The sequence below is a fragment of the Megascapheus bottae genome, chromosome 11 (assembly GCF_031878675.1).
Source record: "Megascapheus bottae isolate mThoBot1 chromosome 11, mThoBot2.hap1, whole genome shotgun sequence".
NCBI lineage: Eukaryota > Metazoa > Chordata > Mammalia > Rodentia > Geomyidae > Megascapheus > Megascapheus bottae.
Genome location: NC_143519.1, coordinates 46532299 through 46557908, shown reverse-complemented (window position 1 = coordinate 46557908; position 25610 = coordinate 46532299). Strand labels below are relative to the sequence as shown.

General features: G+C 40.5%; 1 pseudogene; it reads right to left on the bottom strand.

Annotated features, from left to right (window-relative positions):
- Positions 1 to 15751: 15751 nt before the first annotated feature.
- LOC150057016 (elongation factor 1-alpha 1 pseudogene) lies at positions 15752 to 17893 on the bottom strand (annotated as a pseudogene).
- Between the last annotated feature and the right edge of the window lie 7717 nt (positions 17894 to 25610).

The following is a 25610-nucleotide window of genomic DNA, read 5'->3' as shown; positions in this document are numbered from 1 at the left end:
TATACCTTAGGAAGGAAAAACCAAAAAAATGGTCCCAGATCCTGCTCTACTTTTGACACTATAACCTTACAATAATGTTCCAAAAGGTAAACTTCTTAATAGGGATTAAGAACACTGACATATGCCCAGATAACATTTTAGTCTATTTTCTATTGCTATAAAATGTACCTAGGATTGGATGTTTTAGAGAGTGGAGGTTTATTTGCCTCAGAGTTTGGAAGGTTGAAAGTCTGAACATTAGGTCTGACAGGAACCCATTGGCTACAATACATTGTGGTGGATGTTATTAGCAAGAGCTTGTGTGAGAGGAAAAGATCAAGAAACCAGAGAGTGAGAAAGTGCTACGCTGCCTCTTTACTTTGGGTCCCATGAGAACTACTTCAATCCTAATTAAGAGCATTGTATCCAATGACCTAATTGCCTCACACTAAGCTCTACCTCTTAAAGGTTCCAATACCTTCCAACACTGCCACACTGTGGATAACTCTTCTAACTCCCTTAAAAAACAAATCACATCCAAGCCACAGGAGACAGTAAGATATTATAGATACTATCTCAAAACTGTACACCCAATATTATAGATAACTGACCGCTCTCCCCAATGAGGATGGTAGTAGATACCCACTGGTTCTACAAATGATTTAGAGGAAAATCTATTGTTGTGTTCATTTTCCTGCCCAGGAGCCAGAGCTTCAATATAGTATTTTTTGTGCCAGCCCTGGGGCTTAAACTCAGGGCCTGAGCACTGCCCTTGGGCTCTAGCTCTACCACTTGAGCCACAGCACCATTTCTGTGTATGTGGTACCAAGAAATCAAACCTGGGTCTTTGTGCATGCTACGCAAGCACTCTTATCACTAGGCCAAACTCCCAGCCTAATATAGTATTTTTAAGCCAAAAGTTTCAGTGTTTGGAAGTATCCAAGGTTGTTGGACTAAAAGTCACAAAAAAGGGGGCTGGGAGTTTGGCCTAGTGGTAGACTGCTTGCCTAACACGCACAAAGACCGGGGTTCAATTCCTTGGTACCACATACATAGAAAAGGGCTGGAAGTGGTGCTGAGGCTCAAGTGGTAGAGTGCTAGCCTTGAGAAAGTCCAAGGACAGGGCTCAGCCCCTGAGCTCAAGCCCAGTATTGGCCAAAAAAAAAAGAAAAGAAAAGAAAAAAAAAGTCACAAAAAAGTAAGTTTGACTCATATGTGTGTATGCGTACATGTATGTGTATATGTATATACACAATATATGTATATATGCATTTATATTTAAAGGTTTACGCATACATAAATTTGAAAGTTTTCCTATGTATACATATATACCAATATATACATATTATATAAATTTAAAAGTTTTCCTATATATATATATACATATGTGTGTATGTGTGAATATATATGTGTATGTGTATATATATATGTATGTATATTTCAGGGTGACTTACCTACCAGCCATTACTGAAATAACCAGCATATAGTGGGAAAACATCACTCTCCACACTCACTCAACAGGTCAGTAGCTTTATTTCCAACTGCAAAAGAAGACATTTGGTGCAGTAAAGCAGAAAAGCCAGCAACTCTGCCTAAAAGACAAGCACTAGAGAGAGAATCAGCCAAGGAATCCTTTATCTGCATGCTAAATTTGTTCTGAGTAAACCAACAAGGACACCAACAATAGAAGAATTTAATTGAATTTCTGGATGTCAGGAGATATACATATATTCAGATTATAATGGACCAATGGAAAAGTTTCTAAGTATCTTCTCATGGATTCCTTTAACAAAGCAATATCATTACTCTATTAGTTGCAGGATTTATAGAAGTCTCACAGTAGATTCACTTCTTTTAACTGTCTATAGGTAATATGAGATTTTTCTGGTTCCTAACATATGCCATTACTATATGACTGTCTCAGTTACACTTCCACTGTCTTACAAGTTATGAATTATGGATCAGATTTGCCTCCTAAGAATGTGCATTTGGACTGAGAAGTTGTTGCACATATACCTACCAAATTGTTTTCATTACAAATTATTTTTTAATAATTTCATTCCCTATTATATAAAAAGTATTTCAGTAAGTTTTTCAATTGAATTTAAAGCTATGTATAAATGTTTATCTCCTAAGAAACATTGGTAATAACAGAATTTGAGAGATGAAACCAGAAAATAAAATGGCATATTGATTGAATAAGTATTTCTTGACAACCAATTACGTAGGAAGCATTCACTGTTCTAGGTCCAGGAGACATAATCAAGTGTAGAAACATTGCTTGGTCATTTAGCCAACCTATATTCCATCCCTCATAAAGCCCTGCTTCTGCTCACCTCTCTTCCAATACTTTCAAGAAAAGATGGCCTGGCCCTTCGTTCCATGAGTGAGTCTGATTGATCCAAGCATTAATCTCATTCCCATGCTACCATCTCTAAGATGGCTTGAGGATGCACCAAAAGGTGGAGCCAAGACAATCACATGCACACAGAATTTGTGCCACTAGACAATGTCACATTGAACCCCACCTCTCGCATAACTTAACCAGATATGAAGCCATATGAAGCCAGCCTTTAGAGAGAATATACGTTCTTTGTTTTAAAATGCCTAATCTAGGTGGAATTCAGACATGGATCCAATATTAGTTACTTTTAATGCCTGGAGTTCCTAACATAGCTGGTTAGCATCAGCTTTCCAAGAAATCAGCTGGTTGATTCTCCAGCTGGGAATCAACAAGGAACCTGTACATGGACTAACACTCAGAAGACAACTGCAAAGAAAGACAGACAATAGGGCAAAAAATTAAAGTAGTAAAAACCAGGCTCAGAATATCTTATTTCAGTTACTAGCTAAACTATTTAAATAAAAGCATCTCAGAATAATAATGTGCAGGTAGCTAAAGGAATTTGATCATTTATGGCATTTAACATACAATCTAACTCTCATCAACTTTAAGTTTAAAAGGAACTTAGCACAAAGAGTACAAGAGCGAGGACTCAATAACTGCATACCCAAAGCTATGGACATGGTAACGGAAATATAAACATAACTATATGGACATAAAAACCTATGACTCTTATGTAATATAATTGACTTTTTCCAGGAGACAGTACTGAAGAATCTAAGGAATATGCTACTAGTAAAAAAATAGTTAAACAAAATAAAATATAAAAATATTCTGATTTTTTTCATATATTTTTATTGTAATTAATAGAAGGGTTACGTTATATTCACCAGATAGAACGTGCATTACTTCACATACATTGATACCCTTTCTCATGTCTTAGTCCCCATATCCCTCCCCCCACTCCCACCCCTCATCTTGTTTTCCTCCCTTCCCTATCCAATTTCAAATAACCAAATACAAATATATCCAATATATCAGATAACAAAGTGAGATACTATAACAATATAAGATAACCAAGGGACAGCAAAAGAGATGAGAGATAACATAGTACATTAAGGACAACAATCACTCATTATATGGCTTTTGTTTCTATATCCTGGAGATCCTTTTATTTAGCATCATTCTATATACTCTGAATTTTATGTAACATTAGGTTAATGACATAACACTACCTTACATATAATAAATGGAATAGTTTCTACTCTAAAAAAAAACTATGACTCTATAGACATAATGTTTTATTTCCTAAATTAATATGTTTCTATGACATACAAACCCTTAGCCTAATTGTGATTAAGTTCTAAATACTAAGTCCCAGTGATTGTAAATAGAGATTCCCTCCTTGAACACTTGTATGTTAAACTTGTCATTTAAAATATGATGTAAAAATCAACGTTAATAAATTCTTTTTAAAAAAGGGAACTTAGCAGGCCTTAATAAAATAAGTCACTAATAAAATCTTCAACATTATAAGTGGAAAACCTACAAAAAATAATCTCTTAAATCAATTAATCCTTTTGTTACAAACAATTCCTGCCAATTTGAAGTAGCTCACATTTGTAATCCTCAATATTCAGAAGGCAATAGACAAAGGATTTGGGCTTGATACCAGCCTGGGCCAAAAAAAAAAAAGTTTGCAGGACTCTATCTCCACTTAACCATCAACAAAAAGCCAGACTGGAGGCATGGAGGCATGGTTCAGATTGTAGGATAGTAGTTGTATGAGCAAGTAAACTAAGGGAGAACATAAGGCTCTGACTTAAAGCCATGGTACCTGTATACTAGTATATCCTTAATTCTGATGTGTAGAAGTCCTTTTATATTACTTTAAAATATAATTTTACTTTTGATATTCATCCCACAGTAGTAAAATGGTCATCAGTACTCTTTGAGTAACACCAAGAGATCAATTACAGAATTCAGCAAAACAATCTTCTCCCACTGAACAAGGCAAATCCATACCACAGTCCAGAAGCAAATGTCTAGTTACAGTATTTTTCCCACCACAGTGGTCCTGACTGAACTAATCCTTTAAAAACAAAGCATTAGCAGAAACACAGAACCTTCAATAATAGGCTTATCACCACAGCAATGTTACAGAATACAAACAAAAAGATAATAAAGGAAGAGTAGAAAATGGATGCATTTGATCTACATTTAGAACTTCTCTAACCAAGAGCAAATAATATCTGTTGAATCTGTTTACTTGTATATTTGTGCTAAGAATCATTTACATGCCAATAAAGCACTATTCTCTGGAGGCACTCAGCCTTCATAGAACATTGTCTTGAGAGGCAGACAAAAAAGTCGCCCCATGCATGAGGGGGATGGGGAGAGGGACTGGAAGAAAGCAAAGGAAGGGATGATAGGTTCAAGGGCAAATGTCCTCTTTATCTGACTTATATAATTGTAATCCCTCTGTACATCATCTTTATAAAACAATAAAAAATTGCATAACAAATAAAATAAAGAATGAGGGAAGGGGTGGGTAGGTGGGAATGCTGAAAGGGGTGACGCTGACCGGGAAACACTGTATTCATAAACTGCTTTGTTAAATGGCAACCCCTTGGTACAACTACTTAAAGGTAATAATATAAGGATTTTTTAAAAAATTATAATAGTCCTTAAACTAGTTTCTGGTATTTGAGTCTCATTGAATATATGTTATGGAAATGTATTTGTTAGTCATCATCTTAGCAAATAATGTTACCGTGTAGAGTTTTTTTTTAAAAAAAAGAGCTAAAAAAAATACACATGCATGAAATTGATACCTAAGGTACTACAATTTTGTCTTGGGTTAAAAGTTCTGTCTCCACATTGGCACAATTGGGAAGTGGCAGAACTTTTAGAAGGTGGGGACTAGTGAGGACTTGCAGAGGGGTGAGGTCCCTTGAAACAGGGTGAGGCCCAGTTTCTCCCTCCTCCTTTTTACTTCTTGCCATGGGGTGAATGGTTTTGCTCTGCCACATTTCCCCACCACAGTGTACTGCTTGGTTAATTTGTTAATTTGCTCAAGAAATTGGACCAACGGATCATGGATGGAAACCTTGAGAACTGTGAGTGAAAAGCCTTTTCGCTGGGTTCAGTGGCTCACGCCTGTAATCCTAGCTACTGAGGAGGCTGAGATCTGAGGGTCAAGGTTCAAAGTCAGCCTGGGTAACTAAAGACTAAGACTCTTATCTCCAATCAACCACTAGAAAACTGGAAGTGGGGCTATGGCTCAAGGGGTAGCGTGGTAGCCTTGAGCTGAAGAGCTCAGGGACAACGCCCAGGCCCAGAGTTCAAGCCTCACAACTGACAAAAAAGTCTTTTTTCTTTTCAGGCTCATCGTCGTTGATTATTTCATGACAGTAATGGAAAGCTGACTCACACACGTGGCAAGAATATCAGCAAAAGAATGGTCTGGAAGTTTTACTTTTCTCAGGATAATGAGTGCCCAATCAAGACCCTTTCAAGTAAATTCACTTAAAACAAAATGTCCATGGCATACTATACATAAGTAAAGTAGTCACATCCAAGGAATGCTCCAAATGACTCACAACTCCTATTCCACTCCCATTTTTCCTCACGTGGACGACAAATCTATCCACTCTCCCCCCGGTCCTTCTATTGAGGAGCTTCTTGTCCAGAATCCTAGGGTTTGCTATCCATACACAATGGTCATCTTGTGAAAGCATGAATATGCTCATGGGCTTCTTTTTCTTCCTGAAAACCTGTGTCATCTCACAGGTCAAAGATATACTCTTTAACATGATGTACTAGGTCACCCCATCCAACCCTGCTGACTGCTAAATCTTTCTCCATTCTTCCCTCCATTTCAGCTCTAGTCATTCTGTAAGTCCTCCTCCTCTCATCACAGGACCTTTACGTATGGTCTTCTACCAAGACGCTGAGACATATTTCCTCCCTGAGAGTTTCCAAAGTAACCCACTTGCCCCAAGAAAATAACTGTGTTCGATGGCTTTACTGGTCTTCTCAGTCTTAAACAAATCATGGCAGGCCAGACTAATCCAGGCTGTGGTAACATGGAATCATACTCCTTCCTCCCACATTCTGTCCTCTGCCTCTCAGAGCAAGGCCATTTATGCCAGCATTCTGATCATGAAAATAATAGTATGTAACTAGTCAAACAATAAAAGATATTGCATGTGGATTCCTCCTTTATTGCCTTTTTTTAGGTTTTTTTCATATATTTTTATTGTAATTAATAGAAGGGTTACATTATATTCGGCAGATAGAAGGTGCATTAATTCACATACATTGATACCCTTTCTCATGTCTTGGTCCCCATTTCCCTCCCCCCACCCCCATCCCTCATCTTGTTTTCCCCCCTTCCCTATCCAATTTCAAATAACCAAATACAAATATTTCCAATATATCAGATAACAAAGTGAGATACTGTAACAATATGAGATAACCAAGGGACAGCAAAAGAGGTGAGAGATAACATAGTACATTAAGGACAACAATCACTCATTATATGGCTTTTGTTTCTATATCCTAGAGGTCCTTTCATTTAGCGTCATACTATATGGCTTTATGTACCTAGGTTTTGCTCTATTGTAAATCTCTGCTAGGAGAGCCCAAGGTTTCTACTGATTATGACAAATGAGGGAAACCATTGAGCCTATGTTCCTTTGAGTCTGGCTTACTTCACTTACTATGATTTTTTCTAAGTCTTTCCATTTCCTAACAAATGGGGCGATGCCGTTCTTTCTGACAGCAGCATAGAATTCCATTGTGTACAAATACCACATCTTGTTGATCCACTCATCAACTGAGGGACATCTGGGTTGGTTCCATATCTTTGCTATGGTAAATAGTGCTGCAATGAACATTGTTGTGCTAGTGGATTTAGTATGTCCTTGTTTCTGGACATCCGTCAGGTAGTGAGTATACTATTTCTCAAACCTTAATACCCCTTCTCATGTTTTTGTCCCCTTTTCCTCCTCCCTCCCCTCCAGTCATCTTGTTTTCCCCCTTATCTTCCCTATTTCAAATAAGTATATATACAGTATACCAGGTAACAAAGTCAGATACAGTAACAACATGAGATTAACCATAAGTGGGAACAAAAGAGAAAAGAAATAACATCACATAGCACATTAAGAATAATCACAAAGGTAAACCTCTAATGTTTTTTCAATCTAACTCTGTTCCACACATCTTTCTACTAATAGAAATGAACAAGCCAGTGGCTGTATTGGTCCAAGCGTAGACACTTGAAAATAATTTAAACAGGTGATCATAACTAAAGTAGTTTCTCTATTGCACAAAAATAGACAAAATAACACAACTCGGGGCCTCGTGCTCTCTTTCCTCTTTCTTGTTCATGGATGGTGCTCTACACTTGAGGCATACCTCTATTCTGGTTCTTTGCCAGGTTTTTTGGAAATAGGACCTTTCAGACTTTTCTGCATGGCTTCAAACCATGATCCTCCAGGTCTTACTCTCCTGAATAGCTAGAATTACAGTACAAGCCTGACTCCCTGGCATCCAGCTCACCAGTTATTTTTAACAAAGCTTTATGAATATTACTGAAAGAAAAAAGTCTTTCTTCATAATGATAAATGATTTGTAAATGGGCCAAAGTCTAGCCACTGTAGAATTGTTTTAAGGACCGTTAAAACGAAGTGGAATTTAATAGCTTTGAAAGAGCTCTATGATCGATGCCAATGTCAAGCCCTCTGAACAATGAGCAATCCAGTCAAATTCATTAGGGCCTGCAGAAGCAGCCATGACTGCTGAGCTCTGAGAGCTTGGAAACCAGAGCCTAAAGGGAGCTAGGTCCAACCAGTATGCAAGTAGAAGGCAGTCAGGATTCCAAAGAGCACGCCATTGGCTCTGAATGCTCCTGTCTTCCAAAGGAATTTGTAGTGGACTTACAGATTATCAGACAACTCTGTGTAAATATTATAGCTAGGTGGTTTCCAAGGAAGTCCCAGAGATGGTTCTGGCAATATCCCAAATATTTCTCCCATATTCACCAACCATTCTCTGCCTGTACCTTAGAGCAACAGGAAACAAGGGAGATTGGGAGCACACAATCTCCCACACTGCCACACTGCAGGACCCTTGAGAGGCCTCTCTCATAGATCATATAGCCCAAGTCCCCAAACATTACTTTAAAGTTTATACTAAAACTAATAGTATTTAGTAAGGTCTTTATTCCATTTTGAAAACTCACTCTAACATTACAGTGCTCCCGATTTTTCTGAGGTGAAATGTCCTTTAAGCTTTGCATGGGCCACAGAAGAAGGGGAGGGGGGAGGGGAGAGGGGGGAGAGAGGGGAGAGAGAGCATAGTAATGACTACAAATATCTTTAGTTAGTGGTCAAAATTAGTCTATAAGTAGGGCATTGATAGCTCGGAGGCTGAAATCTGAGGAGAAAAATTCAAAGCCAGCCCAGGTAGGAAAATCCATGAGATTCATCTCTAATTGACTACCAATAAGCCAGGAACAGCTGTGGCTCAAAGTGACATAACCCTAACCTTAGCACACAAATTCAGGGACAATGCCTAGATCCTGAGTTTAAACAAGCCCCAGACCTGCACAAAAAGAAAATGTAAAAAAAAAAAAAAAAGAAAGTAGGCGAAGAAATGGAGTAAAGATGGGCAACGCATGAAAAGGTGCTATTGGATAGGAGGAAATTTCTAGTGTGCTGCATCACGTCAGAGGTTGACAGCAAGCTAACGTCCATTTCCCAATAGTGAACAGAGAAGATCTGGGGCATTCACAACAGAAAGAAACTATGAATGTTTTCAAAAGAAACAATGAATATCTGAGATGACAGATATGACAGTTACCAAGATCTTATCATCCCATATACATAAATATACATGTATGTATATATACTTATTACAACAATGCACACAACTTTGTATAACTATGTGATCAACAAAGTACATTAAACAAGTCAATGGATATAATGAAACTTGGAGGAATTTTTTCTTTCCTCAGGATTATCTGGTCCCTGAAATCCAGAAACCTAGGGAATCAGTGTTATTCCACTCGCCTGACAAGCCTGAGTCTCCTAGTGACAAGTGTGACAGGAGGAACAACATGAGCAACAGCAGAGTGAGTGCCAGCAATGTCTGAGGCAGGCGAGACATGTGCAGCAGACTGGCAAATTTTCACCCCATCCCCCACAGCTCCAACCTGCAGGATGCATCCCTGGGCTACCACACATTATACCTTCTATTAATTCAGGGGTAGAGCTAAGCCACAGAACTAGGCTCCATGAGAAACTGACCAGAAAGGATAATGTTTTTATAGAGTAATAAATGATACACTATGAAATCATGATGCCAGTTTTCACCCAAATAGGCTCAAATACACTCCAAAATCTTTCAGGTTCTTCTTGTTTCCTTTTGTTGCAAGACTCAGTAGTACCAACTGAGCCACACCCCATCCAACCTCTTCTGAGCTCATAATTTAGGAGAAAAATGCCGTGTGTGTGTGTGCGTGTGTGTGTGTGTGTTCTACTGGTAGAACTTAAACTCAGGGCCCTGAGCTCTCACTTGGCTTTTTTACTAAAGGCAGGTACTTTACCACTTGAGTCATACCACCACTTCTGAAAATCATTTTTCTGATCTCCATTTTCTTCCATTTTTTCCTTTAAAGCAGCCCTGTCATTCCTACATCTCTGATACAAGACATGAACTTGCTCTGAATCACTTAGAAACAAGCAAGAAGTTGTACATCACTTTAATTGCTGGTATGATCTTGTATTGACCCCCCTCCCTTCATAACTCCTAGGATTTCAAAGCACCAGGGACTCAGAGCCTGAGCAAACCATACACATCCTTGGAGGTACTAGCCATGTAGAAAACACCTAGCCATGCAATCTCCCTCTGGGTCTTGCTAACAGGCTTTTGGTTTTTTGTTGTTTGAAAGAAGGAGAGGGGGAGAGAGAGAAAGAGGGAGATAGAGAGAGACAGAGACAGAGAGACAGACAGAGAGAGACAGAGAGACAGAGAGAGACAGAGACAGAGACAGAGACAGACAGACAGACAGACAGACAGACAGACAGACAGACAGAGAGAGAGAGTAAGAAGGAGAAAGAGAAAGAGAAGGAGAAGGAAAAGGAGAGGGAAGCAAGGAGAGAAGGAGAAAGGAGGAAAAGCTTGAACTGAGGGACTCAGGGCCTTGGGATTGAGCCAGAGCTGTTTTTGCTCAAGCCTAGTGTTCTACCACTTAAACCACAGCTCCACTTTGGGCTGTGTGTGTGTGTGTGTGTGTGTGTGTGTGTGTGTGTGTGCGCGCGCGTGTGTGTGGTTAATTGGAGATAAGAGTCTATGGACATTCTTGTCCTGGCTGGCTTCAAAGTGCAGTCCTCAGATTTCAGCCTCCTACATAGTGATTCCAGGTGTGAACTACCACTACCCACATAATAATTTTAGAACCACCAGCATTTTAGAATGGATATTAGGATTTGTGAGAGCTCTGCAGCTCTTTAGCAAATCAGTACACATGGGACTTGGGTGAGAAAGTTATGACTGAAGACAGCAGCAGAACTTCCAGCCTGCTGCCCAGAACACCACACACCATACCATAGAGCAATTTTCAACATTTTTCACCTAACCATCCAAAACCACCTGTCCTACTGAACAAGCGTGTGGTAGGATTTACATACATGTCTTCTAGTAAGCAAAATATTCATCTTTCCCTCAACAGGAGAAAAAGCATTTAGGACAGAAAAAAATTAAAAGTCTGCAGTGAATCTTTGCTGAAGGGTTTACTGAAATTCTGAATGAAGCGCACAACACATGGAAAGGTCTTGAAATTCAACTTCATCTTATTGATGGTCTTCATCATGATGCCCCTCCCATTCTTCTTTCTTAAATTTTTCCTTATGTTTTTGAATTATTCTAAATCAAACACATGGAGAAAACTAGGGAGAAAGAAAGTTGCATACCTCAGATAGCTCAAGCCAAAAGCAAATGTCACTGAGTAGGAATAAAATTAATATTTGACATTAAAAGCCAAGGTCTTTTAGAGGCTAATAGTTCTGCCATTCTTAGCAACTGTCTTGTATGAGGTTAAAGGAGTCAAGTTTCTTTTTTTTTTTTTTTTTGCCAGTCCTGGGCTTAGGCCCAGGACCTAAGCACTGTCCTTGGATTTTTCTCAAGGCTAGAACTCTACCACTTGAGCCTCAGCACCACTTCTGGCTTTTTCTAAGTATGTGGTACCATGGAATTGAACCCAGATCTTCGTGCATGCTAGGCAAGCACTCTACCACTAGGCCAAACTCCCAGCCCTCAAGTTTCTTTTTTTTATCACCTTCCTGACCTCCTACGTCTACAAACTACCACCAAACTACAGTAGGTAGGACCGAAACTTTCACATGACCTCATGGCCTTGCAGAGATTTAGGAATTATTCATGCAATTTAAACATTTACTTCAGCTATAACATGCTGCTTTTTGATTTATTCATGATCTCACTGCTGTCCTGGAAAACTTTAACTGAATTTTTAAATTTGTATCACAATTTCAATCAATTCTCATCTGAATTATTGAATACATTTTGAAGAAGGTTGCAGCAATGTTAACTTTAATAGGCCTGGAGGTCATGTACGGAAGGTTACCCTGTCATTGAGTTACACAAAACACAAAAGACCATCAAATTCGCAACCAGCAGTAAAGCCAAACTCAAATTACAAGGTGAAGCCAGGCACCCACAGCAACTCAGGAAGCTGAGATCTAAGAAGCAGGTCTGCAAGCCAGACTGGACTAGAAAGTCTATGAGAATCTTATTTCCAACGAAACATCTTAAAGCTGAGCCTTAGCCATGAGCTAAAAAGCCCAGAGTTCAAGACCCAGGCTCGGCATGCATGTGCGTGTGTGCATGCGCGCACGTGCATGCGTGCGCGTATACACACACACACACACACACACACACACACACACACACACACACACACACACAAATTACAAGGTGAAAATGAAAACTACATAATTGAAACCCCTTTGTACAATTTTTTAAAAACAGTAAACAATAAAATTTTTAAAGACTGTATATACTTTAATACCATGGTCTAGATAAATACGTGCACATATGCACCAAGACCCCGTGCTCCTTTTTGGCATTTTTGCTCTAGGCTGGCACTCCACCATCTGAACTATGTCCCCATTTCTACTTTTTACTGGCTAACTACAAATGAGGACTTCATGGGTTTTTCTTCATGAACTTCAGTCCTCAGCACTCAGCCTCCTGGGAGCTAGGGTTATAAGGCCACCAGCAACCCAGCCGAAAGAACTTTTGAAATCTATGTTTAAAAACAACCTTCATGCCAGGCACCAGGGGCTCACACCTGAAATACTAGCTACTCATGAGGCTGAGATCTGAAGATCAAAGTTCAAAGCCAACCCTGGCATGAAATCCATAAGACACTTATTTCTAGTTAACCACCAGGAAAGCTGAAGTGGCGCTGTGGCTCAAGGAGTAGAGCTATAGCATTGAGCTGAAGAGCTCAGAGAGAGTGGTCAGGCCCAGAGTTCAAACCTCACTCACAACCAAAAAATGGGGGTGGGAGTAGGAATTTGGCCTAGTATAGAGTGCTTGCCTAACATGCACAAACACCCAGGTTCGATTCTGTGGTACTACATAAACAGAAAAGGCCAGAGTGGTGCTGTGGCTCAAGTGGTAGATCTCTAACCTTGAGAAAGCCCCATGGACTGTGCCCAGGCCTTGAGTTCAAGCCCCAAAATTGGCAAAAAAAAAAAATACAATCTTCAAACCCAGGCGTATGCCTGTAATCATAGCTATTCAGGATGTTGAGATCTGAGGATTACAGTTCAAAGCCAGCCAGGTAGAGCAGGGAAGTCTATGAAATTCTTATCTCCAATTAAACATCAAAAAACTGGAAGTAGAGTTGTGGTTCAAGTGGTACAGCACTAGCTTTGGGCAGAAAAGTTCAAGGACAGTGCCCAGGCCCTGAGTTCAAGCCCCAGGTCTGGCAAAAATAAAAATCAGTCATTCTTGCATTTTAGCTCTGACTATTTCTAATTGATTTCTAATTCCAGCACCCAAGAAAAATGCAGTAAAATAGGGCTAAACAACAAAAGGCATAAAGCTCCTGTGACAAGAAGCCTATAGTAGCATACAGCTCTGTCACTAGCCTACCTTTTCCTGCATGCTTGTGCTCATGAGTTAGTCGACATTCAGGGAAATGTGCTCCAATCATTTGAATATATGGAGGGAGAAGAAGTCCCTGTAACTTCTGGCCAAAGTGACACTTGATCTCAGCAACCAAACATGCGGCATCTAGCACCAGAAAGTGTGGTGTGATAACAGGTGCAGAATGCAATGAGCATGTGTGGCCTCTGCTGCTATTCAGCATCAGAACCTTCTTCTCCTTGCAAGACACTAAAGCACTCTCCTCAAGAAAGACAAAACACTGTCAGTGCACACCCCTTCAAATGTGTGCACTGTGTGCACACATGTAGGTCTTCTCTTTTTTTGGCCTGGGCACTCTCTCTGAGCTTTGTTGCTCAAGGCCAGCAATTCTACCACTTGAGCCACTGCTTCCCTTCTGGCTTTCTGGTGGTAAATTAGAGGTTAACAGTCTGATAGACTTTCCTGCATAGGCTGGCTTCAACGCACCATCCTCAGCTCTCAGATTTCCTGAGTAGTTAAGATGACAGACATAAGCCACCAGCCCTCTTTTTGCTTTTTAAAACAAGTAAGATGCCTTTAAAAAGTGCCATTTGCTCTTGAAATAGAGACAAAATATGACTCCAGATTCTAAAGTGCAGTTCTAATAAGAGCCTCAGCTGGTTTGTTTCTAGTTTTGTTTTGGAGAGAATAATTTGGCTCACTCATCAAGGAAATCATAAGAGAAAAGCAATTACCAAGACCTGCCACAGCTGAGCATGCAAGAGTCTGTCACTCCAGCATCCCTGATACTCTACAGGATGTCACCTTGGGGAAAAGCCTACAGTCTGTTCCCAGTGATCCTCCTCCTTCCTCACCAGCTCAATCAATGGGCTCATTTTCTGTGGAATGTCCCACACATCCCATCATTTGTCATGGTGCAGATTCCACCATCAGGCACAGAGCACAGCTGGAGTGATTTTCACTCCAGTTAAGATGCACAGCCCACAATGGGTACTTGGTGTTAAGATAATTTGCATAACTAAGCTCAGCACTCATTCTCAAGCACTAGGTAGGAATCATAAAGTCACGCTTGGACACACACACACACACACACACACACACACACACACGCAGGATTTTCCTTCTCAATGGCATAACTAATTGGCAAATTCACCTGAGGGCTTCCTATTTTCTGGGTGTTTCATGGCTTTAATTTGAGGCTGTTATGGGTAAAGTTCTGACTGGACAGATCCAAGAAAGCGCCAGAATTCAAAAGAAAATGGAACTCCATTCACTTATGTCCAGGTCCTTAAAGCAATGTTTATTTGTTGTTGTTATTATTATTTTTTGTGTGTGTGTGTGTATGTGTGTGTGTGTGTTCCAGTCCTGAGACTTGGGGCTGAGTGCTGTTCCTGAACTTTTGTGCTTAAGGATAGTGTTTTGCTATTAAGCCACAGCTCCAATTTTGGGTTTTGTTGTGAATGATTAGAAATAAGAGTCTTATAGACATTCCTGCCCAGCTGGCTTTGAATCATGATCTTCAGATCTCAGCTTCCTGAGTAACTGGATTACATGTCTTTAAATTGTTGTACAAAGGGATTCAACTGAACGTGCTCATTTATGAGTACAAATGTATCTTGATCAATGTCACCTTTTTCATCATTCGTCCCCTCCTAACCCCACCCATCCCTCCATTTTCCAAGTTCCATTTTCACATACGTACATTGATCATTACAAGTGCATTCTCCTACCCTTTCTCTCTTCACTCATCCATTCCCCCTTCCTGCAATGTTTCTTTAAACTACAGTCTGTGCCTTTTAGAGATCCAGTCTCAACCACGTCAGAACCTTGAGTGCAAAGTCCTGAGATTAAACTCTGGTACCACCAATGAAAAGAATCTCAAGAGTTTGACTCTGGAATCTGTGGTCATAACTTTTATTCATGTTAAAATTTGTTCCACGAAGTATTAATTGGCCTATTACTAAAGAAAAGAGCTGCCAATACCGTTCCACAGATAGATTCGTCTGTTGAATAGATACAAGCACAACGGACCTACATGAATATGGACACACAATACATACACAGATATATACATGCATATATATGCATACACACATAAGCACACATAGATACATAAATACATACACATGAACGCATAGGCACACATGTATAGACACATTTACAAACATGTATGCCAAAGTACACATAAAGACACATAAAGATGCATGTGCAGTTATAGTCATTTTGTATTTTATTTCAAATTTTCTGCTGAAAGTATAAATGTGATTTCATATTCTTCTAGACAACTGGAGTGAAGTAACCCCTGGTATTAATTTAATTTCATTTTTGGTGTGAACATCTAAGTGGGATCTTTACCCTACAATGACTTTTCCCCATTTTCAATCACATATGTTAGCTGTACCAAGGACTGTCAGGGTGGTATTTCCATAGATGCACACAATATCCCCTGATCAAATTCACCCCACCTCTGCTCAAGTACAATCACAACCCACACTTCTTTAAAAATTCTTTCCTTGATTCAATTTGATCACTGTCAAGCAATCCTCATGCTTTTTTTTTAAGACTTGTGGACTTTCTTGGGGTGGAGGGAGGTAAGCTGAATTCAGAACCTGGATGCCATGCATCAAGACAGATGTTTTGCCATTTGAGCCAAACCTCCACTGCTTCCTTTTTTTTCTTTTTTTTCCTCATTAAACTTTGTTTAAATGGGTCTCAAAATACTGTGACAGATTTTTGGTCATGTTGTTTCCATTAAAAAGTACTGATTTTTAAAAACTAATAACTTAAAACTGCCACACAAAAAAAAATGGTTCACAAAACATTTTCCTTTCCTTCCGAAGGTTTTACGATGCATTGTTATCATTAACCAGTCTTTTACTATTAAACTTAAATGGCCAATTGAGATAAACAGTTCTGAGACCATTCTTCCACCACTGGTTAAGACTGAAGTGGCAGGTGTTAGGGGTAATATTCATTTAGCCTTCTGAGCTTTCTGGGCAGATTTGGTGACCTTGCCATCTCCGGCAGCCTTCTTGTCCACAGCTTTGATAATACCCACAGCAACAGTCTGCCTCATATCATGAACAGCAAAATGACCCAGAGGAGGATAGTCAGAGAAGCTCTCCACATACATGGGCTTGCCTGGATCCATGTCGACAATGGCGGCATCACCAGACTTGAGGAATTTAGGGCTGTCTTCCAGCTTCTTACCAGAACGGCGGTCAATCTTCTCCTTTAGCTCAGCAAACATGCAAGCGATGTGAGCAGTGTGGCAATCCAGCATGGGGGCATAGCCAGCACTGATCTGGCCTGGATGGTTCAGGATGATCACCTGAGCAGTGAAGCCAGCTGCTTCCATGGGCTGGTCATTCTTACTATCACCAGCAACATTGCCACGGCAAACATCTTTGACTGACAGGTTCTTGATGTTGAATCCCACATTGTCCCCAGGAAGAGCGTCACTCAAAGCCTCGTGATGCATTTCAACAGACTTCACTTCAGTTGTGACACTGACAGGAACAAAGGTGACCACCATGCCAGGCTTGAGGACACCGGTCTCCACTCGGCCCACAGGGATGGTGCTAAAACCTCCAATTCTGTAGATATCCTGAAGGGGCAGGCGCAAAGGCTTGTCAATGGGACAAGTTGGTGGCAGAATGCAATCCAAAGCCTCGAGCAAGGTGGTTCCACTGGCACTGCCATCTTTACGGGTGACTTTCCATCCCTTGAACCAAGGCATATTAGCACTTGGCTCCAGCATGTTGTCACCATTCCAGCCAGAAATTGGCACAAATGCTACTGTGCCAGGGTTGTAGCCAATTTTCTTAACGTAGGTGCTGATTTCTTTAACGATTTCCTCGTATCTCTTCTGGCTGAAGGATGGCTCAGTGGAATCCATTTTGTTAACATCGACAATGAGCTGTTTCACACTGCATGTGTAAGCCAGAAGAGCATGCTCATGAGTCTGCCCATTCTTGGAGATACCAGCTTCAAATTCACCAACATCAGCAGCAACAATCAGGACAGCCTCGGATGTGCCTGTCATCATGTTCTTGATGAAGTCTCTGTGTCCTGGGGCATCCATGATGGTCACGTAATACTTGCTGGTCTCAAATTTCCACAGGGAGATGTCAATGGTGATACCACGCTCACGTTCAGCCTTCAGTTTATCCAAGATCTAGGCATACTTGAAGGAGCCCTTTCCCATCTCAGCAGCCTCCTTCTCGAACTTCTCATTGGTTCTCTTGTCTATGCCACCATATTTGTAGGTGTCCGGTGGTGGTGGACTTGCCAGAATCGACGTGTCCAATGACGACAATGGGTCTTTTCCTTTCCCATTTTGGCTTCGAATTAGTGGTGTTTTTCACAGCACCTGCGTCCTGACGGCAAACCCATTGTGAAAAAAGCTCTTTTCTTTTTTTTCCAGCCCTGGGACTTGAACTTATGGCCTGGGCACAGTCCTTGGGCTTTCTCAAGGCTAGTAGTGCTCTACCACTTGAGCCACAGAAACATTTCTGACTTTTTTCTATGTATGTGGTATCGAGGAATCGAACCTGGGTCTTCATGCATGCTAGCCAAGCACTCTACCACTAGGCTAAACTCCTGGTCCCACTGCTGCCTTTTTGCTGGTTAAATTGGCAGACTTTCCTATGTGAGGCTGGCTTTGAACCTTGATCCTTACATCACAGCTTGTAGCACCCAGCTAAAACTCATAGCCATTAGTCATTAATTTATTTTGTCTTACTGATTATAAATTGTTTTAAGTTTATCAGATGACAAAAATTACAGAATGACCTTTTAAAGATTGTCTGCTCTATAGTGTACTAATGGGCTCTTTAATTAGCCTGAGATGCTAAGTATCTTAATGCTTCACAGTTAACCAAATGGCTAGATTATAAATTATAGAGCAATCTAAGCCTTGGTATAAGGAAGCAGACTTAGTACTCACTACCCTGCATAGGTAATTGTAATCCCTCTGCATATCACCCTCACCATAAAATAAATAAATAAAAAGAAAATGCATTCAAAATCTCTGTAGAGATTCTAAAATTCTAAATTAAGCCTCTACATAATTTTCTTACCCCTGCACCCTGACCCCCTGAGAGTCCATTGGAAATGGTACACTAATTTTTGACATGTTTTCCATGTCAGTTATAGTGATAAATAATTATCATCATTGGTCGCATTCCTAAATGCAGCTGAGACCATCTTCTCTAAGGTCATTAGAAATGTTCTGTCCCCTCAGAAAGACCACACTCACAGAATGCCCAGAACTCTTAGATTTACTTTGGCTCAACATGTTTTTCTGAACCTCTAGAATATTCTGTTCCCTACAATTCCTGTCCTCCTACTCACCGCCTTGCAGGAAATGGTTTTATTTTTAGAAGTCCTTTTGAAGAGAAATGAACACCTTTCCTGTGTCCAATTCCATACTGAAGACTGCTGCTGGGTTGACGGCTGGCATTCTGGGGTGGCTTTCTTTAGCTCTGAGGATGGAGCGGAAGGAATTGCTTATTCAGTGTTTACATGGAATACTCCATCTGGCAGTGTGACTTTCAATCAGAGGAAAAATTCATATGGAAATGAACCCAACAGAACATGAGTCCTTTACTCCATTTTATTGTGGATGGTTCTTGACTTTAGCGATGTTCTGATTCGCCACGGTATAATGCATTCAGTAGGAAAAACACACTTCAAGTTATGAATTCTGATCTAGGGGCTGGCAACATTCACCACGATATCCTTTCAGGATGTCAGGCATCCCTATTAGAGCTGCCATTTCACCTCAGCCCCAGGACCACCAGGAAACTCACACCAGGCAGTGTGCTGTGTTGTCGAGCAAGGAGGTCCCACAGGTTAGGGGGAATTCCTGTGACGTCAATTTAGGATGCTTCCAATGTATGATGAAACTACCTCGTACACTGAAGAACATCTATATTCTGAAGTGGAACACTAAATCAAGTGGCTGTCCTATCTGGGTAGCAATGAGGCCAACAAGACAGAAATCTAGTCAACTACAGCAGCTATTGCTCTACCAACCACAACCTAAATGAGCCAGGGAGCCCAGCAGGACCTAAAATGGCTTGTGACACCTGTGAAGCATCATTCTTCTGCTAAAATGAACATTCTATGCCCCACTAGAACACCTGCTCCCTGGGAAACATAGGGAGATAGGTGCACAAATCTTACCACATACAACACAGCCTTAATGGGGACACGGCCTCCCATTAATACCTTCATGTGTTGAAGGTCAAAGGTCCTCACCCCTTGGCCTAATTAGGATGCTTACAAGTCTGGGCACAGACATATGAATGACATATGGCTCAGGGAGCTTCGGGGCAAGATCATGATTTATGTCAATCTCATCAGTCTTCCAGTGTGTTAGCTGTGTCCCTCAAACCCATAAATTGTCACTAAAGGGGAGAGATATAGATGACCTTACAGACCCAACTCAGAAAACAGTTGGATTATAATAATGGCTATTTGTCTAGGACATAAAACAACCTGCTGACTTCCCTCTAGGCAGCCTCCTGATTAAGAAACACAGGGAAGCTGGAAGTAAGAAGGAAAGCAGCAAAGAAGTTGTCAAATTCTATGAGCTTGGAGTTCAAGTTTGACTGCCTCTGGATAAGGGTGATGCTAACCATTATGAACACACCTGCATAATAGTGGAATATTTTGGGTGAGATGAGTTTGCAACTCTCATTTGGGTTTTCATTTTCTGTCATTTCTTCTTTTTGATCTCCCTTATTGGAGTAATGGTATTTAAATATATAATGTTTTTGAAATTATAAAACAAATAGCAAAAATTTTAGTACCTTTGAGAAACAGAAAAGGGGAAGTGGGCTGGGAGTTTGGCCTAGTAGTAGAGTGCTTGCCTAGCATGCACAAAACCCTGGATTTGATTCTTCGGCACCATAAATATAGAAAAAAAGCCAGAAGTGGTGCTGTGGCTCAAGTGGTAGAGCTCTAGCCCTGAGAAAGCCAAAGGACAATGCTCAATCCTGAGCTCAAGCCTAGGATTGAAAAAAAGAAAACAAAAGAACAAAAAAATGAAAAGAAAGGGAAGAATCACTCAGAAATGATTGCCCTAATGGGAAATATCTATTATCATATATTTCTTCTTTGTATATGTTTAACAAGTCATTCTGTATCGAAAAAATATGATTCCTATTTTTCAGTTACTATTACATCAAATTTTTCTCTTATGATAATCTCTAAAACCATTACTTTTGATGACTGAAGAATTCCCCCAAGGGATATATCCCAGTGTCTGAGCTTTTAAAATGCTTCCAACTTTCCATTATTATAAATAAAGCTATTGTCATCAATGTGTGCATAGAGAATTTTCTTTCTGTTCTAGTTTCTCAGGATAAATTCCCCAAAGTGGGATACTCAGTCATTATATATAAATATATGTGTTAATTTGGGTATTATCTGTTAAACTGATTTTCAAGAGTCCAAAAACATACATTTTGTTTTCATCAGTATGGTTTCCAAATTCATAGACAAGTGACATGTACTCTCCATTTTACTCTTTAGTCTTCCTAGAGTATCTTCCTCTCTTCCCTAAGTAACGTATTCAGCTAAGTTTATCAGCTATATTTCTTCAAATTGTCCCTTTACATTCATGTCTATTTATCTATTATTATTTAATTTACATAAAGATTAGTATTAATACTTTATATTTGCATTGAATATGTCTACCAGGCTGTCTACATTTTGTATTTGTATCATAGAATTTCCCTTTTATATAGTCAAATTCCTTGATCATTTATAGATCTTAAAAATCAGCTGTCTTCTAGGGTTCATAAACAGGCAATTGTGGATTTTCCCTGGTTTTACTAAGGATTATTGTGGTAACATTGGAGGTAGTTGTATTCATTACAACTGTATCATATGGAATTCAGGTATACCCCACCAAGTCTCACCCTACATAAATGTTTTCTAAATTTTAGATCAGTTACATCATTAATACTGTTGAATAATACCATTGAAACTAACTTGTCTTTAAATTCATGTGTGGGATAAAGGAAGATACATACATGTATGGGTGTTAGGGTGTATTTGTGATCAGATTCTTATTAAAATATCCTCTCTTATATTAAGGAAGACAATTAAAAGTTTTCTTCCCCACATGCTTTTGGGATCTGTGTTTGTATGGACAGGATGACTTCAGTAAAAAATTAAATGCAGGAATGGGCAGGATGACTTCAGTAAAAAATTAAATGCAGGCCAGGCTGCCTTTTTCAACTCAAATGCCCTGAACAGTTTCCATGTCCATCCGCATCCACCCGTGCCTCTAAGTCTGCACTCGCGCTCTCTCGCGCTCTCTCTCGCGCGCGCTCGCCCTCTCTCTCTCTCTCTCTCTCTCTCTCTCTCTCTCTCTCTCTCTCTCTCTCTCTCTCTCTCACACACACACACACACACACACACACACACACACACACACACACACACGCACACACACACACTCCCTCCCCAGGTCTCTGGACACAGAAAGTTTTCTCTTCCTCACTTTCCCCTGAAACATACATAGCCCCACTAGGTACCAATGCACACCCACTATGTAGTAGGAATGTTTAGGGCTGGGCAAGAAACACCAAGCCAAAATCCCTACCGGACTCCTAATTTGTACAAAGCAGTCCCAAAGATCACATAACAACTATGCAAAATGTTAAAATGTCAGTCCTGGACTTACAATGGTGCAAAAGCAACAGTGGAAACAGTAGAAACATTCTCTTAAGTCACTAGCCAGAGGAGCCCAAGCTCTCATATCAGCCCTAAGGTTACAAGGGGAGAAAACCAGTATGCTACAGTAGATTGCCTGAGCTGTGATAGTTGGCAGGCAAGGTGCAGTCAGTCCAATCTCCATTTACAACGTTTTTACCTTAAATGGACTTACAGAATGTAATGATCTCATTGCAGTGGAGGACATCAAAAGTAAGTTTGGGGGTTTGTTTAGTTTTCTTGTTTTCTCTTGCTAGTGCCTAACATTTGCTAGATAGATACTGTACCATTTGAGCCTTACACCAGTTCCTTTACTTTTAGGTTTGCTTGGTTGTTGTTGTTGTTTTTTTTTAATCAGGTTCTTGCACTCTTGCCCAGGCTGGCCTCAAACTGTGATCCTCCTACTCCTACCTCCATAGTTGGAATTACAGTTGTGTGGCATACAGTAAATCTCTGAAAATAGTTGTAGCTCCTCCAATTTCCAGAATATACAGCATCCTCTAAGGGGGGGGGGAGAGGATATAGACAAGTAGATTACAACACCATTTTAGAGCTACAGAGGAGAGTTATTCCCTTCCTACTTGAAGCTCACATAGGCAGCACATGGTGACAATTTGCTAAGAGATGCTCCACATGATATGCTTTCCCAGAGGTAACTGAAAGACAGCCCAACCCCAATCACATTTTCCACATATGCAGCCAAAATGATACTGGTGTCATCAGTGGTTTCACAGATCTGAAAACATCAGATTTGCAAATTCCTTGCTTCAGCTAGTCAGGGTACCTCTGCAAATAGAATTTCAGACATTGTTCTCTTAGGAGGAAGAAAATAAAAAGAGCTCCACAAAAGCTGCTAAAGGAGTGAATGCTGATTCATTCTCCTCTAACCATCCAGTCTCTTCCTTATGTTTTCAGAGAAAAGGAACACAGTTGTCTGGAATGAAAAAAAAAGTGACCGACCGTTTTTGTTTCAGGGAGGAGGGCCCTCAATTCAATCCAGAAATGTTATTTTGATTGTATCTGCAAATGGAAGTTCTCCGTACAGATGGCAGACCGTCACCCTAGCAAACAGCAATTTGGCAAATTCTAAATCCATCCTGTCAAAGATATCTACCACTTCATTTAACTAATCACAGCTAAATGCAATTTTTATCCTCCCCCCTCCACCCCACTCTTTGGCACAAGAGACAGAAACAAACAAAAAAAGAATGAAGTTTATTGATCACCTAGATTAATTCAGAACTAAAACTCAACAGTCATCTCTCTCTAATTGAGCTTCAAGGGGAACACATGGCTGAAAACTGCTGTCTCTCTGTGCCCGCTCGTCTTGAATAGCACACATTTCCCACAGTACGTTTTTCTCTACGTGGGATGCTGCCCCAGGAAGGTCCTTAGGCAATCACGCATCAGTAATGGATGATTTACCCACGCCTTCACAGATTCAATGTGGTTAGGAAAATAAACTTTTACTTTAGTAGTTGTTTAACAGTAAATAGTCTAGCCCATCACACACTGAGTTCCTCAAACTCATAAAAACCTTCACTCTGACAGTTTCAAAAGCTGGAAGACAGTCATGAGTAGAAAACACTTCCCAGAGTGCATCATGTGCGCGCGCGCACACACACACACACACACACACACACACGCGCGCGCGCGCGCGCGCGCACACACACACACACACACACACACGCACACACACACACACACACACACACACACACACACATGTTCTGAGCTAGGGGTGACTCCCCCATTTTCTGACAACCTTTGTCCATGGGGATTTCAAGAGAAATGAACACATCCTATTTGAAAGTATCTAATCCTCCCTGGATGCTCATAGCAAGAGGTGGGCACGAATTTGTAATTTTCTTTTTAACCTTCAACAGAGAAAAATTACTCTATTTTCCACAAGACATCTTCTCTCAAAGCAATCAGTGATCTTCCATCTCTCAAGAAAGCTTATGGACTACATCACTGCCCAATTTTAAATTTTTAATAAGAAGAATTATGACCTAAAAGGTCAACTTTCTATATTTAAGATATGCCTTTGTCTCCCACAGCTATCATCTTCATGGAATTTTTTCATTTGCCACAACATTCCCTATAAGAAACTACTAATTCTATAACCATGGAAGCCCTATCTGTGTATGGGCATTACTTGCTACATCAAATTGAATTAAAGTTTATCTCAGTTCACTCAAGGCCTCCTGTCCCTGGCAAAGTAGGGATAATTAGGCCCCTCAGGGACAATCAGTTTGTCCCAGGAAAGTCAGTGGCTAAGTTGCTCAGGTGCATCGATGCTTTGGTGGAGAGGTTAAGAATTTGTATGCTTAGAGCTGGGAGTGTGGCCTAGTGGTAAAGTGCTTGCCTAGTATGCACGAGCCCTTAAAACCACCTAGAAAAAAGCCAGAAGTGGTGCTGTGGCTCAAGTGGTAGAGCGCGAGTCTTGAGAGAAGACATTGTTCAGGACCTGAGTTCAAGCCCCAGGACTAGCAAAAAAAAAAAAAATAGAATTTCTGTGCTTAAGCCTATAATTCTAGCATCTCAGGAGGCTGAGATCTGAGGATCACAGTTCAAAGCCATCCCAAGCACTAAAGTCTATGAGACTTTATCTCCAATTACTCACCAGAAAACCAGAAGTAGCATTGTGGCTCAAAATGGCAGAATACCACCCTTGAGCTGAAGAGTTCAGGGACAGCGCCAGGCCCAGAGTTCAAGGCCCACAATGAACCGAATAAAGAAGGAAGGAAGGAAGGAAGGAAGGAAGGAAGGAAGGAAGGAAGGAAGGAAGGAAGGAAGGAAGGAAGGAAGGAAGGAAGGCAGGCAGGCAGGCAGGCAGGCAGGCAGGCAGGCAGGCAGGCAGGCAGGCAGGCAGGCATACCAAACCATTAGTTGGGGTGTTGGTGGCTCGCTTCTGTTATCCTAGCAATGAACCACCAAAAAGCCAGAAGTGGAGCTGTGGCTCAAGTGGTATGCCATCCTTTAGAAAAAAAAGTAAGGACAAAGGTCTTGAATTCAAGCCCCAGTACCAACATGAAGCCAAAGAAAAAGGAGACTGATGAGGGAAAAAGAGGAGGAAGAGAAGGGAAAGGTGGAAGAAGGGGAGAAAAAAGAGAGGAAAAGAAAGAACAATGACAATTAGAGTACTGGATCCAGGATACACAATCCTCTTTAAGCTCTGTATCTCATTCATTGTATGGCTCTCAACAAGCTATTTACACAAAACTCAGTTTCTCTATTCCCAAACAAAAAGCGGACTCAGTTCTCCCCACTGGAGGGAGACCGTCCCCTAAAACTTGGGAAAGTTGAACTAGCTGATAGTGTTAACCATGATTCAATCCAGGCCTTACAGGTTGATTGAGGAACATGTTCA